Source organism: Lonchura striata, chromosome W, assembly GCF_050655825.1.
Source record: "Lonchura striata isolate lonStrDom1 chromosome W, ASM5065582v1, whole genome shotgun sequence".
In the NCBI taxonomy this organism is placed as follows: Eukaryota; Metazoa; Chordata; class Aves; order Passeriformes; family Estrildidae; genus Lonchura; species Lonchura striata.
The window spans coordinates 7,537,895-7,554,417 of record NC_140743.1 but is presented as its reverse complement, the minus strand read 5'-3'; the positions used below and the strand labels follow the sequence as shown (position 1 = coordinate 7,554,417).

Sequence of the window (16,523 nt, the reverse complement as noted above, 5' to 3'; positions counted from 1 at the left end):
ATGGCAAATAGAATACAACCTTATCTTACAAACCAGGACAGGTGCGCTTTCTTGGTTTACCCCAGAACCCTTGTTCCTCCCCTGAAGATGTCCTCCCAGGTGTGTCAATCACTCCTTTCCCCACCCTGACCCTTGCTGAGCACTGCCTGTCAGTTCTGGAATGCCAGAAGTGCATGGAGTGATTGAGCAGATTCAAAAGGTGCCCTCCACCCCCAGGGGGCATTGGGCCATCCAGGTGTACTTTGTCCCCTGAGACCTCCTCTCCTGTACCTGGTTGGTGGGCTCCCTATCCCTTCCCTCCTCCCCCAGGTAAAAGAGAGGGGAACCACATGGTCCAAGAGTTCTGGTTGAAGCTGTTGCTACATTCAGAGGTCTGCGTGCCAGAATAAAAGCTCTGGATTAAAACCCTCCATCAGAACCGACTCCTTTCCTTCAACATAGCCTTAAAGGCTTCTCCAGCAGAGGAAAACCTCTGAGGAAGCGGACCCTCTATGAAATAAAGCTTCATCCTGCTGCCACTGGAGCTCTGGCATGCCTGGACTTGTCTCCATGTGCCCAGCTGCAACATCCAGCTAGCCAAAAGTGTCTCTGGGGTGAAACACCACAGTGGCCGCTATTTGGTTCAGCAGCAGGGCCAGACAAGCCAAGGCACGTCCCATCCTCAATATTGGTAACACCAATAGGAGCCTCTGGAATGTGTTTTGTCTTTCTGCCTATCAGAGTAGTGTTGCTATAGGACACGTGAAAGCACAACGCGAGCCACTGCTATTTGCAAGGTAAAGAAGCAGGTTTATTTTCTGACTCCAACTTTTATATTTTTCCAAAGGTGACAGTGGATTGGAGAGTGAATGTGCCACCTCTCCAAAGACATTGGACAAACTGCTAGTACATCAAGTTTCTCCACCCCTATGAAGGAATGCAAAACAATATGTTGTTTATAGAAAATTGTGTGAGAAAGTTTTCTAACAGAATGCAAACTCAGAAGGCTTTAGAAAATCTTAAGAATCAGGGCTACAGGGTAGGGAAATATACTTGGGGAAGCTACGAATACAATAATAAGCTTCAGAGCTACAAATATATGTGTAAAGAATATAGAGAATATATGAAAGTAAAAAAGGTAAAAATCAATTTGGCATCACTCTTAAGCCACTTCAGCCAACAGCGCCCCCTTTAGCCACCGGGGAGTCACTGCAACTTCTCTACCCCAACATGAACCAACAGCGCCCCTTGCCAGTTCTGGTTGTATCTATACCAAAGGGGAAATTGCTTGATGGGTGGGAAAAGACTGTTCTTGGGTTTTCTGGGTTTGTTTTTTTGTTGTTATTGCTGCTGTTGTTGCTGTTTTTTCTGTCTTGTTTTTAATATATATATTCTAGTGAAGAACTGTTATTCCTTTTCCCATATCTTTTCCTGAAAGCCCCATAATTTCAACATTTTAATAATTTGAATGGAGGACATAATCTTTTCCATTCCAGCAAAGTTCCTGCCTTCCGTGGCAGCCATCTGCCTTTTAAACCAGGACAGTAGTTGAGTGCAATTTACCACTACATGATGATAATGTACACAGATTTCTTCACTCAGTCCCTGGAAAATAACTGAAATAGGCATCCTCATTCATGGGAGAAACTTCACACATTTACAGGAAAATGTATAGAAGATTTCTACTTTGTGGAAGTTTGGTGTAGCTTTTATAGTTGCAAAGTGACTGGCTGTCAGTCAGAAATACAGCTTATCTTGTGAGATCTCACTTCAAAAGTAAGATGTTTATTGGCATTTGGGAAATGCCAGACCAGTGTTAACCCCATGGCACCAAAATAACTCACTAAAAGACAGCTTGTCCCGCTTTAATTATCTGACCAGTTAAAAAACAAATAAGCTCTTGGGGAGGGGTGAGATGCCCTGATACACCCTTCAAGTGAAAGCAAACTGTGGCCTGCACTCTGCTGCCAAAAAGATTGAGAAAAATGCACTAGCGATATCAGTTGTGGAACCACTGGGCTGCCTTTGATTCGAGCTCATATTGAGGCTCCAACATGTTCAGCACACATGTCCAGTATTCAGAGGTGGCATGACTTCATTGAGGTTTCAATAGTCTGCTGTCAGCCTCTGATGCCTTAAAGAACCTGGAAATAAAGCAACATGCTTTCGTGATAATATTAGTATAGGAGGTAATATAAAGGTTGGTCTTTATTGGAGGCCTCCTAGGCAAATATAGAAAATGTCCACCCCCATATGGGGTGAATACAGTTTTATAAGTTTAGCAAATTAGCATAATTGAAAAAAATCACCAATTAAATGCATCAGACGTGAGTTAATTCCCCCCCCCCCCCTTCAACCATTCAAGCCCTTTCTATGTCTTCCCCCTGTCAATTTCTCTCGGGGTTCTTAGGTTAGGGTGACCTCAAGAGATCAAAGAGTCTTTGCTTCCCTTTCCCTAGCACAACACAACCAAAGAAGGAGCCTGAAATGCTTCCAATTGTGTTTTCAAGGTTGTTTATTTCTTCTTATCTAAACATTCTTTCTCTGACCTGCCAAACTCCAGCTAGCTAATCCACCATGGCCATTTGCCCTCGAGCCCTGGGTGGCTCCCACATTATATACTCAAAACTACACATGTATGTTTACAATTTCTTTGCCAATTCCCATCACCTATGTTAGACTGTGAATCTCTACCTTAAACCAATAGAAAAGTGCCATCATCACACCAAGACATGGAGGACAAAAAGAAGGGAAAGAAGGCTAGGACATGCCCAAATTTCTCCATCTTGTACCCCCTTGAACCCCATTCTAAAAAACCCAAAATTCTACTTTTCCACCCTGTGTTAGTTCAAATATCACACTACTAAAACCCTTGTGACTTGCAATTCCTCATCCAGAGTTGGCAGTTTTCCACAGGCTAAAATTGAAGCCACAGCTGGTTTTGATTTCTGTCAGGGTCTCGAGACAGCCAGGGCAGCCAGAGGGATGTCCTAGACTCTGACACCCCCCTCAGATGGGAACTAAGCTTTGTTTATAAAAATGTGTCTTGAAGAGTTGTTTTCAGCCTTGGTTCCCAGGGACAACCAAGATAGAATAGGGGCCTTGTACTCCCTGGGGCTTGGAGCTCTGGAACATGTTTTATCTTTCTGCCTAGGGAAAAGATAGGGAAAAGTACTGGGACTACAAATACAATAATAGGCTATATAGCTACAGATATATGTGTAAAAAATACAGAGAATATATATGAAGGAAAAAGGCAAAAATCAATTTGGCATCACCTCCACTCTTCCATTAGACATTTGCACTGGCCTATGGGGATGTCAAATGGTGAGCAGGTCCTGCTGATCACTCCTAGGCTTTCCAGGTGATGAATTAGTTTATAGATGGGAATTACAGAATCTTGGTTGGTACAATACTACTTTTGGTACACCATTGTGCTAGCAATTGGCACCTAATGTTCTTCAATCTTCAGCAATCCCACAACAAAAGTGTCATCTGAGAGACCAGGCAAAGTAGACAACTGTTTAATTTCCTCCATCTCCAGGACAGCTGTACTGAAAGCCCCCTGATGTTGCAGATAAGTAAAACTTTACAAAATGAAGGCCTTGTAACCCTTGTAAAATCATGGCTCATTCCTGTTACTTTGGCTAAGTAGAAAAGGACTCTGGGAATGACTCAGGTGAATTAGAAGTAGAAAAACAAGTCATATAACCATCATGTGTTCACATAGTGGTTTATGGTGGTTGGTTGAATTATGTTTCTTGTATTTTAAAGGTATGCAACTGATAAAGACCTAACTGCTTAAAAAGGCTTATTTTTTACAATAAACAAATTTCCTTTTGTGTCGCTGTTGAGTCAGGATGGGAACAGAAGGAACTCCAATTCAGAAGGCTAGATGATGTGAACTCCAACTGATTTATTTCAAATACATCAGTCTTTTATAGAGAGCATCGTGCAGACTAATTTCATTGGTCTTAAAGTAAAAACATCTCACCCATTGGTGTTCAGTGAATGACGCACGGTGGTAGAACATATCTATAAACAACGTGAACAACAAGAGAGATAGAGAATTATTTACATTCCTTTCCAACTCTTTCCCTTTCCCGGGCCCAGCCTGGTTAGAAAACCTCTCTTTTCCTCTCTGACTGAACTGAGAATACCCATATTTCCTCCGTTTTGTTTACAAAAAAAGGAAAAAAAAAAGAAAAATAAAAAGGTGGTGTTTGTGCCCTCCTGGAGGGCACTTGCAGGAAAGAGAACAAACACAGCTCGAGAGTTTTATCAACTCAAATAAATCAAAACCTCAATTTGGATATTGGCTCATAATGGTCAGAGAGATTCCAAACTTATCTTGTAAATTTCAAGAAATCAGTTACCAACTCAAAGATAGTAACAACCTATTGTCAGTCTGCCAAAGGATTGTCAGTCCAACTTGTCAAAACCCATTTCCCAGTGTAAGCAGATGCCCACATGACAGAAAAGAAGGTATTAACAACACGTGCACATACCCAAATCAGCCAAATTTGAATTTGGCAAGATGAGTAACATCTGTTTGCCACAGTTGCAAAGCCTTTAGGCCTCTGGGATTTGTCCCAGCCAGTAAGGTGCAGCAGGTGAAGCCTTGGTTGGCATTCATCAGAATTGCTTTTGCAAGGTGTGTGCACTTGGTAGAAGAATCACGCAAGGCTTTTGGCCCATGCAGTCATGTCCTCAATGGACAACTTGAGTGATGAAATTGAACTGAGGTCCAAATTACACCCTCAAAGCTTTCAAAGCAATTTAGTAGAATTGACCAAATTCAGAAACACTTGAGAAATCTCTGAAATACCATGAAATTTCTGAAATGCCATGGCCACAGCCCTTAATTCAATTACTTGGGCCGAGGCTGATTCATGGCTTTCCATTATGTTTTGCTGTCAGTAAAAACACAGCTCTTTCCACCTTTTTTTTTTTTTTTTTTTTTTTTTTTAAAGAACCAGCAGCACCTGCGTGTTTTAGGACCTGCGATGCCCGGAGAGGCGGAGGACCCAGCCCAGAGGGCTGGGCCACGTGTCCCAAACCCGGCCAGGGGGGCGGGGACCCCAGGCTCTCTGCCGAGCCAAGATCCACACGGCTCGGCCCCTCCCCCCAACTTCTCATAGGTATCACTTGGGGCCCCTGGATCTGGGGTCCCTGGGACATCCCAAGGCCACCCGCAGATGGGCGACCAATTCCAACCTTATATTTTGGTGCATGCCCCCACCAGGCTGCGGGAATCCCGGCAATTCCTCCAGCTTTTTGCCCTCCCCCCCCCCCCCCCCCCCCCCCCCAGCCATGGGTCATGCCACAGCTTCTCGGCATCCCGCTCTGTGAACAGAAGCAGGACGCGCAGGGCGCGGGCAGGGGAGGCTTTCCTGGGAATATAAAATTCCACTCTGGTTTTGGGGCTCTTGGCACCACTCATGCCTGCCCAGTACAAGGGGTTGCTCCTCTATCCCAGTGTGTTTGCCGTGCCGCGGGATACAATCGATTGTTGCCCAGCTCCCTGATTCGCAGCCCCACCCCCTCCCCCCCAGCTTCGGGACCAGTAGCCGCGATGCTGCTGCGGACCAAGCAGGTATTCCATTTCAGTGGCCCCGCCTCTGCCTCAGAGGGACATAGCTCGGGGAAGTCTGGGGGAAGCGGAGGGAGTGGTGGGCTGGGTGCAGGGTCTGAAACATTCGGGTTGGAATTGTCCAGCACTGGGCACTTGGCCATTGCCAGCGGCGGATCAGAGAGCGAAGTCGCTGCTGATGAGTCGGCTTCAGGTGGCGCAGCTGTGGGAGCAAGCGGCGCAAGGGGTGCAGTCTCCCCCACGGCCACGTGGCACACCGCCAGCCCAAGCAGAGCGGGCGGCGTGGCTGTGGTGGCGTCTCTCGGCGCCGGCGGCCATAGTGACGGCTGCGGCAATTCAGCAGGTCCTGGAGTCGGCGGCGGCCGGCGGCTCGGCGCCGGCGGCGCTGTCGGTCCCGGGGTGGGGGGCCGCGACGGCGGCGGCAGTTCTCTCGGCCCTGGCGGCGGCTGGTCGGCGGCGGCGGACTCGCTGTGACTGGAGCGGTGGGTGGAGCAAGAGGCAAGGGCGGCGGGCAGGGTGGCGAACCCTGCTGCCGGCAGGGGTGGCGCCATGGCAGGCGGGGCGTGGAAGGCAGCCACCACCCCTGGCATGGGAGCCAATCCCACAGAGGGCAGGGCGGAGAACATGGAGGTCCCACCCAAGACATGACGCCGTCACCGTAAAAGAAATCAAATCAGCCAGTGCACACGGCACGCAGAGGGGTGGACCGGGAGGCAAAGCCTGTCCCACCGGCAAAGCCAAAGTCCCCGCGGGTGGCAGGGAGTGTGCCAGGGGAATGATTCAAAGGCTCCATTGCCGTCTGCGCAGGCTCAATCAGCGAAGGAATCGGGGGGGCGCCAGCCCCTACTGCGTCACGTGCTGCGGTCAGCGCCAGTCCCCGTCCCAAATGCAGTCCGGAAAGCGGGGGGCTGCGGAGCCGTAGGCGGTGGCGGCGGCCGCCGGTCCGGGGCCACCCCATGCAGTCCATGCAGTGTCAGATGTGCTGAAGCTGATAGTTGAGGCAAAGGCACCCCTGCTACCACCTGAAAGGCGGATGATGTCACCAGCACCGCGCTCAGGGCAGGGTGCGCCTGCACAGCCGGTCGCGGCGTGGGCTGTGGCACAGTCTGTGTTCGGAATCCCAAAATGTCCTGGTCGGAACCGCTGCCTCTCGGGGACTCGCCCTGCAGGGCTATATAGATGTGCCCCCAGACTGAGAGCAGTACGGGTGCTATTGCGTCTCCCTTGTCCAACTGCTTCATGAAGCAGCGTCCCAAATCGCGGAAGACTCTACGATCAAAGGCATGTCCAAGGTCCGCAGAAAATCCACGGTCCTGAGCCCAGCCCAGGAGGAGAATGAGCTCGGCCTCAGAGACCGGAACCCCCAGCTGAGGGATGTACCCCTGCCAGGTGGTCAAAGCCAGCCATTCATCTGGAGAAAATTGGTTCCCCATGTTCCAAGGAAACCCTCCCTTAGCAAATATCCACTTAAAGAGACAGTCTACTATTCCAGAGAGAACCCGTCCCACTCAGTCCTCAGCTTCTAAGAGCCGACCTGCGGTCCAGACAGGACCAAGCCTTCTCCAGAAGGCATGAGGTTTCAGTGTTACCTCACCAAGAGGGCAAAGGTGTCCAGCCAGAGACTCTAGGCTGCTGGCGTTGAGACGAGACGCGGCTGAAAGTCCCCCCCCCCCCCCCCCCCCCGCCTCATCCGTCAGGGTCCTGGGTCTTCAGCCTAGGCTGCAGTTCCACGAGGGGTCACCAGTTGTCGCTGTTGAGTTGGAGGTCACATCATCTAGCCTTGTGAATTGGAGTTCCTTCTGTTTCCGTCCTGCCTCAACAGCGACACTTTTGCACCTGCCTGGGGGGTCTGCTTTGCTCTGTTTCATGACAATTGGTTCCTGAACTACAGGATATCAGATTGCAATTAAGAGATAGACTGCACCTAAGCTAGGTGGCCCTTATGACCCTGGACCCTCAGACTGCAAGCAGAGAGCGGAGCTCAGACCCTGCTACAATGACAGGGGACTTGCTTTGTGAACCACAATCCAATGGAGAGCAAGATGCTGGCACGGACTATAAGGTTAGGTCAGTCGTATTCACTGGACAAAGAACCATAGGACTGTGAATATCCTGGGACCGGGGGCTGTACTGGAAGCATGGGTTCAGCTTAAAGATATTGCAGCACATTCTCCACATTGAAGCAACTTTTATTATGGATTAAAGAACCCTGTAACTGTTTCCTAAATGAGAAAAGCTTTGATGTTAAAAACTCCTGGGCTTAGCTGCAGCAGGGAGTGCTGGAAAAGATACTGGTAATAAACCTGGAAGTGGATCCAGGCAACGGATCCAAGGAGCAAAGTGATTCTCACCTTCACATAATGGACTCTAAACGTGCCCACATTCATCACCTTAAGGTGAGCTACAGGGTAAATCATGGGAGCAAAAATGTCACTTGAGCAAAAGCAGAGCCTAGAGAATTTATGGCAGCTCTTACATTGCCAGAACAGAGACATTTCTGATGCTAAGTTACTTGCCTTGCTGGACTGGATGTCCACACATGTAAAAGACTTCCCCTCAGTCAGCACTTTTCAACTGGATGCCTGGAGGTTAGTAGGACAGAAACTTTGATGTTGAGAGCACTGGCGATGCCGATGTGTCCAGGCACCTCGCTACTTGGGGAGGTTTTATGGCAACTCTTAAAGAAACTCACACAGACTTGCACTCTCAGCTGCCTTTAGAAGCTGACTCCCCTGGGCTGTCGGCCCATCCGGCACTGTCTTCCCACGGAGAGGCCTCTTTGCACACTGCCTCCCCCTGAAGCAGCAGCTCTGCAGGGTGCTCCTCCTGCTGCGGCTTCTGACTCAGCCTATCCTTCAGAACCTGCATCCATAAATCAAGGGGAAAAGGCTGATTTATGCCCTACACAGAATGATGATGCAATAGCATATCGCAGTTTGAATGTCAGGAGGACACGTTGAAAGTCAGAAATTTGCTTACAAAAACTTAGACTATTCTATTCAGTTTACAGGTGACAGTGCGTATTCAAACCTGTTGGGGTGTGTTTTAAGTTTCCCCCCAGTTATGGTTGCTCCCTCTCCCCCTCTTTTTGTAAAATGGTTCAGTGTCCCTTCTCCTCCCCCCTCTGTCTGCCTGTCATTCCTCCCTCCACCCAGTTCATTGTATTCCTGCTGAGTTATCCCCCCCAAGCCCACCCCAGAGCCTGCCTGTCTCTCAGAGACCTCTCCCTTCCACCTAGAAAGTTCCATCCTGGGCTTCGAGTGATAAGCTGGTCTCCGGGGTCCCCTCCCTCCCTCCTACCTCATTGGAAGTTTCCCCTGTGTGTCACCCCTGTTACCACCCCCAGTTGTTATCCCATTGGTTGGCTGCTGTTTCCTTCCCTTGTTACCACCCCCCTTTAACAAGCAGGGCACATGGTGCCCATCGCCTTTTGGTGCTTATCTTCTTCGAGCCAATAAACTCAGAAACAGATACCCCCAGAAGGACGGCTCCTTGCTTTTGTCCGAGTCGCTCTGCATGTCTTTCAGTCTGGTGGCTTCATCTTCCCGCAGGCCATACCTCGTGCCCACCGCAGCACATGAGAGTGGCCTTTGCTGCCACAGTGCTATAGGGAAATGTGTAAAACACGCATATCAGCCTGCGAGCAGTGTCAAAGGCGACTGGAAAGGCACCGTTTAGAAGATCACCCCTAGCATTTAAGGAAAGGTAAAGGCTAATTGATGTTTCCCCCCTCTCAACCCCTAAATTATCAGGCTGTCCTGGGTTGTAAGATAAGCTTGTATTCTATTTGCCATCTGTTGAAAAGTTGGGCAAGTTTGTTATCTTTTCCAAGAACCGGTTTTGCTCCTAAGAGGTAATGGTTTGCTAATGGGCCATTGACTGATTCAATGCAGGGCTGGTAAATGTAACACCATCCCATTGTGAGGGGTCCCACCCAGAGGGGGAAGCCAAGCACTCTATTATTGTATAAAGGGGTAGCTTTTTGGGGAGAGGAGGCAGCTCTCTTTGCGGGACTCCCAGAGAAGCAGCTCGCTCTCTCTCTCTCTTCGCGGGACTCCCAGAGAAGCAGCGCACGCTCTCTCTTTGCGGGATTCCCAGAGAAGCAGCTCCCTCTCTCTCTTCGTGGGATCTCGCAGCGAAGCAGCCGAAGCGCGGCGAAGCGGCGGCGGCGGAGCTCGGAGGCAACCCCGGCGCAGAGGAAGACCGGTCCCACTGCCACCAGATCTTCAGAGGAAAACTATACCCTTCTAAAGATCACCACTTCAGCTGCAATTCATCAGCCACTGCAAGGGGAACAATCGTCCCAGCAGGCCTGCTACTGGCACCCCAAATCCTCAGGTTGTGGACTTGTTTTTTTTTCACTGGTTTTGTTTGTACCGATTGCATTTGCCTTTTTAAATTGTTGTCTAGTTTTCTCCTAGTAAAGAATTGTTACTCCCATTCCCATATTTTTGCCTGAGAGCCTTTTAATTTAAAACTCCTAGAAATTTGGGGGGAGGGGGTTTACCTTCTCCATTGCACAGGAGGCTTTAGCCCTCCTTCACAGACTCCTGTCTTGTCGAACCAAGACACAGGCTAGCCCAGAGATCCAAGGCTTTGAGGGGAAGAATATCAGGAGATGGCAAAGATTTCCAAAAGAGGCTCTTACCCCAATATATGATGGTGCAGCTCTCTTTATTCTGTGATGTCCAAGGGAAAGAGCGGGACAAAAGAGAGAGAACAGGAAATGTCAGGGGTTTGTCTAGGCTTTGGACAGGGAGGGCTTCTTGGCTCTCCACCAACCCTGTCAGGGCAGGAAGGAGGGGTCCAGGGTTATCTGATCAGAGTCACAGGGGTCCTGGGGAATGGGGGAAAGGCATGTCTGAGTGCAATGTAACAGTTTATGGGATGCATGGCAGGTGGATTACATCAGTCCCTTTAAGAAATCCGGAGGAAAACATTTTGTGCTTGTCATGGTTTGACACTGGCACAATGCCAGTGCCCCCATGAAAATGCAATTTCTGAATTGAATGCTGTGAAATGCAATCGAGAACAGAGAAAAGCAGGCCCAAGCTTAATAACAGAAAAAAACTTTATAAAACTACTACTATAAAAGAAAAAAGAAGGAAAAAAAAAAACCACACACAAAGATCAGAATGAAAACCTTGCAAAGCATTCCCCCTCCCACCACCCAACTCCAACAAACCACAGTGAGACACAATCTGGACCCCAATCAGGTTTCCACCCTCTAGACAATCGATACTCAGTCCATCGAGGGAACAGGAGTCTCTCCTGTGCCACAGATCCCCCAGGAAACACAGCTGCCACATCATGTGTTTCCATGTCACACATGGCACCGCACAGAGAAAAAGTTTGCCATGGTGACCCTTCTCCTTTCCATGCACAGTGCTCTCACCACCAATGCATGGATGGACAAACTGCTTTTAGGATTTTTTTCCTTTCAAGGATGCCTGCCAAGAGGGGAGAACACAACAGTTCAGTTTTTCATTTTTTGAGACCACAGTGCCCCCCATTTTCCCCTGGGGCCAGGGGTCCAAGAACAGAGGTCTTCTTCTCTTCTCCTTCTCTGAGGACAGGGGGCACCACCACAAACCCCCTAATTTTCTCTGTTCACTCAACTTCTGTCTTTTCCCAGCTGAAGCATGTCTCTTGGCTCACTGGCATCCTCCTAAAATACAGTCTCCCTTGGAGGAGAAGATTGATTTCAGTCGGTGGCTACCAAGGAAAAAAGTCCAGCCAAAAGCCACTCCTTGTCTCCCTCCCATCTAGAATTTCTCCTTCTAATATCCCAGGGTCCAAGCTGGCTCTCTTCCTCTCTTTCAAACCGAGGAGTAGTGAAATTTCACAAAGCTTTCATCTCTCAAGGAAGGGTTAAAAGTACGGACTCCCTGGCTGGCTCTCTGCCCAGGCTCTGTCTCCCACAAGCAGTTGGGCACCTTGCGCCCCCCCCCCCCCCCCACCCCACGCTTCTCCTTCCCCGTGTTGAAACTGCTGACAAGCCGCCGCTGCCAAGAGACTCTGGGGGGCGAACAGAGACATCCCATATTTTCTCCACCCTTCCATCTGCAGGGGGTTCCAGTCCTTCCACCACCCTTGTGCCTACCTCAGTTAGGCCATGGGCCTTCCCCTCCCCCACCCAGCTCGTCGCCTGGCAGGGGAGAGTCCTGCACTGCACGCTGACCGGAACCAAAGAGAGCGAGTTCTCCTGGGAATTCTGCTTTTAACCCCTCTGTGTTCTCAGAGGCGTGTCCACCTTCAATTGGTCAATATCCAAATTGACCTCTTCCTTCCGGAAAAATTCTTTTTCCGTGTCAAACCACGACAGTGCTAGTAGGAGTAGAGATTGTATCCGGGTTAGTCCAAGCTGATGCGTTCAAAAGAGCTACAGGAGACAATACTGTCAAAGCTTTGCAGGGGTGGTTTGGAACTTTCCCAAAGCCACCGGAAATACAATCTGATAATGGATCTAATTTCACTGCTAGAGTCGTACAGGACTTGGAAAAAAGCAAAGGAATTAAATGGACTTTTCATGCCCCTTACTATTCCCAAGCTAACGGGATCGTAGAAAGGACTAATGGTCTTTTAAAATTATTGTTGAGACCACAGGAAGGAAATTGGGACCTTTGGTTGTGGGAAGCTGTTAAAGGTGTAAATGACAGGTGGGGAGTGAATGGGTGCCCCAAGATCACTGCTTTCTGTCCAACAGCTCCAAGCATAATTCCCTCACTGCAAGGACCTGATGATTCTAAAAATCCTGCACATTACCTTGGGCAACCTGTCTTGGTAGACCTCCCTACTGTAGGGGAGGTACCACTTGTGCTGAAAACCCCTCTGAATAAATATGCATGGATTGCCTCTGATGCTCTGGGAAAAGAGCACCGGATAAATACACGCTGGATAATTCCATAATTTTAACCTTTTCTGCCTTATAGTGGCAGGATTTTTCTGTTATTTATGCTTTTACAGAAGAACCCTGAGGGACATGATCATCTAAACCATGATAAAATTGGTGATACTTTTCTGCATATTACCACAACTCCACGGCCAGCACCCCCCTGAGTGGTTGTGGTCTGAAGCTACCATCAAACACACTAACGTGCTAGGATCATATCCTAAAGATCGCCACCTGAATCTGGCAACTGGCGTACTACATAACTCTAAGGTATATCGTCCAAGTGAGTGGAAATGGGATCAGAATGACTGGACCAGAACCCTAACTGAAATGATTGGTGAGACTATTGTGGTAGCATGCAGAAAAGTGGAAGGATTCCTACATGAGAAAGTTTCCTCTATCACAGTTGCTGGAAATTTTATGGAACCAGGAGGAAAAAATAATTTGGAAATTCCTTCACCGAAAGTGTGCCCTACAAGGAAATGGAAGTGTATAAAAACATTTCCCCTTACCCTGTGCTGCCGCCAAGAATATACTGGTAATTATACTTCAGGTCCCCAATCCAACAATGTCGTGATTACATTAGATTGCAAATATGAACCCAATGATTACTGGTATAATTTTGTTTTAGCTAAAACTACTTATGTGACATGTCATTGGCAAAACAACTTAACCAACCAGTTGGACTTGCAAGGTCTGGTTTACAAATTTAAACTCTATGCTACAACCGACAATAACACAATAGTTACACCCCAATTGACAGAAAGTCCCTTTACCGAAGGGCCATGGTCACAAGCTTTTGTTTATTTTTCTGGATACATGGGCAAAGTAAAGGATTTAAATCTACTAACTCTTGTTATGCATGATAATCAAATATACACTAGGCAAGAATGGAAAGAACAAAAAAACTGGCAGCTTTAAGGGGAAATAGGGGAGAAAATTAGTATAGGATGCCGAATGATTAACAAAACTGCCTACAGTAAGGCAACTTCAATTAGTGTCCTAACAGGTAAAACAAAAAAGCAAGAGGTTTGCACACATCTGAGCATACAGGATTGTTGGCACAATTTTACATTAACACAAACTGCAGAAATAGTTTGTCTTTGGGCCAAAGATACTGAAGGACTTCCTTTTAAATTTATAATAAATGCTATAACCCAAACTACTACAGTTCTTACCACCACCACTCAAGCCTAATCATCAGTTATGCTTACCCCGAAAATTTCTGAAGTTGGACCATATATAATCAGGAAAACTGGCCAACAACAGGTATTGTTCAATCCGGTATGGTCTCTTAAACAAGTTAAATTGCTAATGCAAAACAATGTGTCAGAAATTTAGCTAGCTTGTTCACCTTTCTTGAAAACTTCTTTCCAAGGTTGGACGACCTGGTTGCGACAGTGGAACCCTTCTAAAACATGGGTGCCAAGAGACATAACTGGTGTTGTGGGAACAGGATTGGGAATTCTAAATAGTATTGATTCAGAAGTATTAATGAATAAATTGGCTGCTACAGCTAAAGATTTGACCAAATTACAACAACCACTGCAATCGTCCTTATCGGCCTTGGGAACACATCAGTGGTTGTTATCAAATATATTAATTACCAAATTGGGAAAAGGTAAATACAAATGACCACGAATTGATAACTGATGCACTCAATGCTACACAAAACACCATTTCCTTAGCCCTTAGCTGCATCCAGGCACAATTATGGATGCAGTCAGTTGCTGTTTCAATTGTAAGAGAAGGTGAAGAAGGCACGTTTCCTCCTAAAATTCGGAAAATAGTTTGGGACAGTGCCACTGACTTTGAAAGAAATTTCCAGTCCTGGTGGAATTTGGTGAACTTTACCTATGACCCCACCACAAACTTAGCCACAGCTTTTGTGTTAACCATATGTAATGCTTCAGTACATTTGATATTCCCCATCATTGCATTAGGATTGAATCATGATGAAGCCACTCTCTATCCTTCCGAGCATAGAGAATGGGCCCAACAAATTGATGATAAATGGCAAACTGTTAATTTAGAATCTTGTATTGTCCGAGAACAACAAGGGTTTATCTGTGAAAGCAATGCAATTATAGCTCAAGATATTTGTCTGGACACAGAACAAAATATCTGTCACTTTGAAATTCATCCTAACGAAACTTCTGAAACATTCCTTGTATATATTGGTAATGGGTGTGCATGCTTTAGAACTGCTTGTAACATGGTGTTTGTAGAAGACACAGTAGTAGATACTAAAATAATTCAAATTTTTGTGCTTGCAACTTCACTAAAATTACAGGATGTGGTTTTTCTTTTGAAGCTACAGTTACTTCATATCAACTTTTAGAATCCAATTACACACTGATTCATAAGCTATTGCCTACCCCCATTGTAATGAATCTTACTCTGGTAAGGCAATTGTTGCTTAACCAGGACTTAATTGAAATCTTAGGAAAAATCAAGAACGGACAGAAAACACTGGTAGCTGTTCATCATGATGTGCAAGAAATACATCGGGTTGTGGAAAGGGTGAAAAGTGATGCTGAACACAGATGGTGGGATACTCTTTTTGGTTGGTCACCGACTACTACTGGTGTCCTGAACAAATTGTGTCATCCCATTGTTGTCCTTTTTAATTTAGTTTTGATTGGTTTTGTTTTATCAGCAATCTTGCTTATTATGAATTGGAGAATGATAAAACGATTAACAAAATTGACATCTATAATCATTGCACACCACTTGGCCGATGTCCTTTATACTATAGACATCCCCAGGACTGTGGACACAAGGCAATTATAAGATTAGAATAATTTTCTTTTTCCTTTTTATGATTTTTTCTAGTCACTTAGAAAACCTGTTTTGAATTATTATTGTTTATTACTTAGAAAATTGTTTTAATTAATATTGATTGATCAAATTTAATTAACATTGATTATACTGACTTATTGTTGTTTCAATTAATACTAATTATTGTTTATTGTTTTAGTATTTTCCCTGCTTTCTTTTCCCCTCTTTTTCCTTTTTCCCTTCTCTGGGATGTGCTGCCAACACTGGATGAGTCCTGAAGACTTCACAATGACACTACGGAACCCTGCTGAAGATCTCTTGAGGGCAATCGTCAGTCACGGGGTGGTGTAAGAGGCCATCTGAAGACCCTCACTCATTTCTCTGCTGATTGCCATGAGAAAGAACCCCCCCCCCCCCCCCCCCCGCCCCGCTGTAGTTCCGGCTTGGAGAAGGCAACAGTGCAGGTGCAACCACTGTACCATTACGTTAGCTGTTTCAAACAAGGCCCGGCAAGAATTTCGCAAGGAGTTGGCAAGGACTTGGCGATGACCCAGCATGGACCCAGCACAAGGCGGCCTGCTGCAATGCCTACTTCACTCTCCACCTTTAAGCAGAATGAACTGTTGGGGTGACTCTGGTGGTCTCTCACTGAAGACCCCTCATCTGCCTCATTACCACCGTGACAGACAGAGATCAAGAACCCTCTCCCTAAGGACTGAGATTGAGACCCCTACCACAGAGAGTGGGGGGGGGGGGGGAGGGAAGACATGACCTGTTCTTCTCACATAACTTCAATGGACTTATTCTTCATTGCGTTCATCCTGCCTGGATGGTTTTCAGTAGATTCACCTGCTCCCCCACAGCAATTTCAATATACTCTCATTGTTCTGCCTGTTCCCCCCTTTTTCCTCTGTGGACTATAACTGGACCCCTGGGTTGGGTAGGACTTTGGAGACTCTCCCCAGCACAATGAGATGGATCCCCATCATCCAGACCAGTGAGGATCTCACCTGTGTCGATAGCTATTCCCATCCCCCTCTTCTCTCTCTCTCTCTCTATCCTTTGTTGGGAAGGATGGATAAATATAATTATTCATAAATAATACAGCCAGGATGAGAACAGTCCTCTCTGCTAGCCAGACAATGCCTTTGCCTACGGATGGGTCCAGGGGTCAAATGGACTGTTCCATTTCAACCCCCAAAATGTATGGTTCACCCCACACCTGTAGCCCTCCCCTAAAACATCAAGTGCCTGTAACCCCATTGGCCCAAGTCTTGT

General features: G+C 47.0%; 1 pseudogene; it reads left to right on the top strand.

The window, feature by feature from the left end:
• The first annotated feature begins 13,670 nt into the window (after positions 1 to 13,670).
• On the top strand, positions 13,671 to 15,257 carry LOC146763026 (uncharacterized; annotated as a pseudogene).
• The last annotated feature ends 1,266 nt before the right edge of the window (positions 15,258 to 16,523 follow it).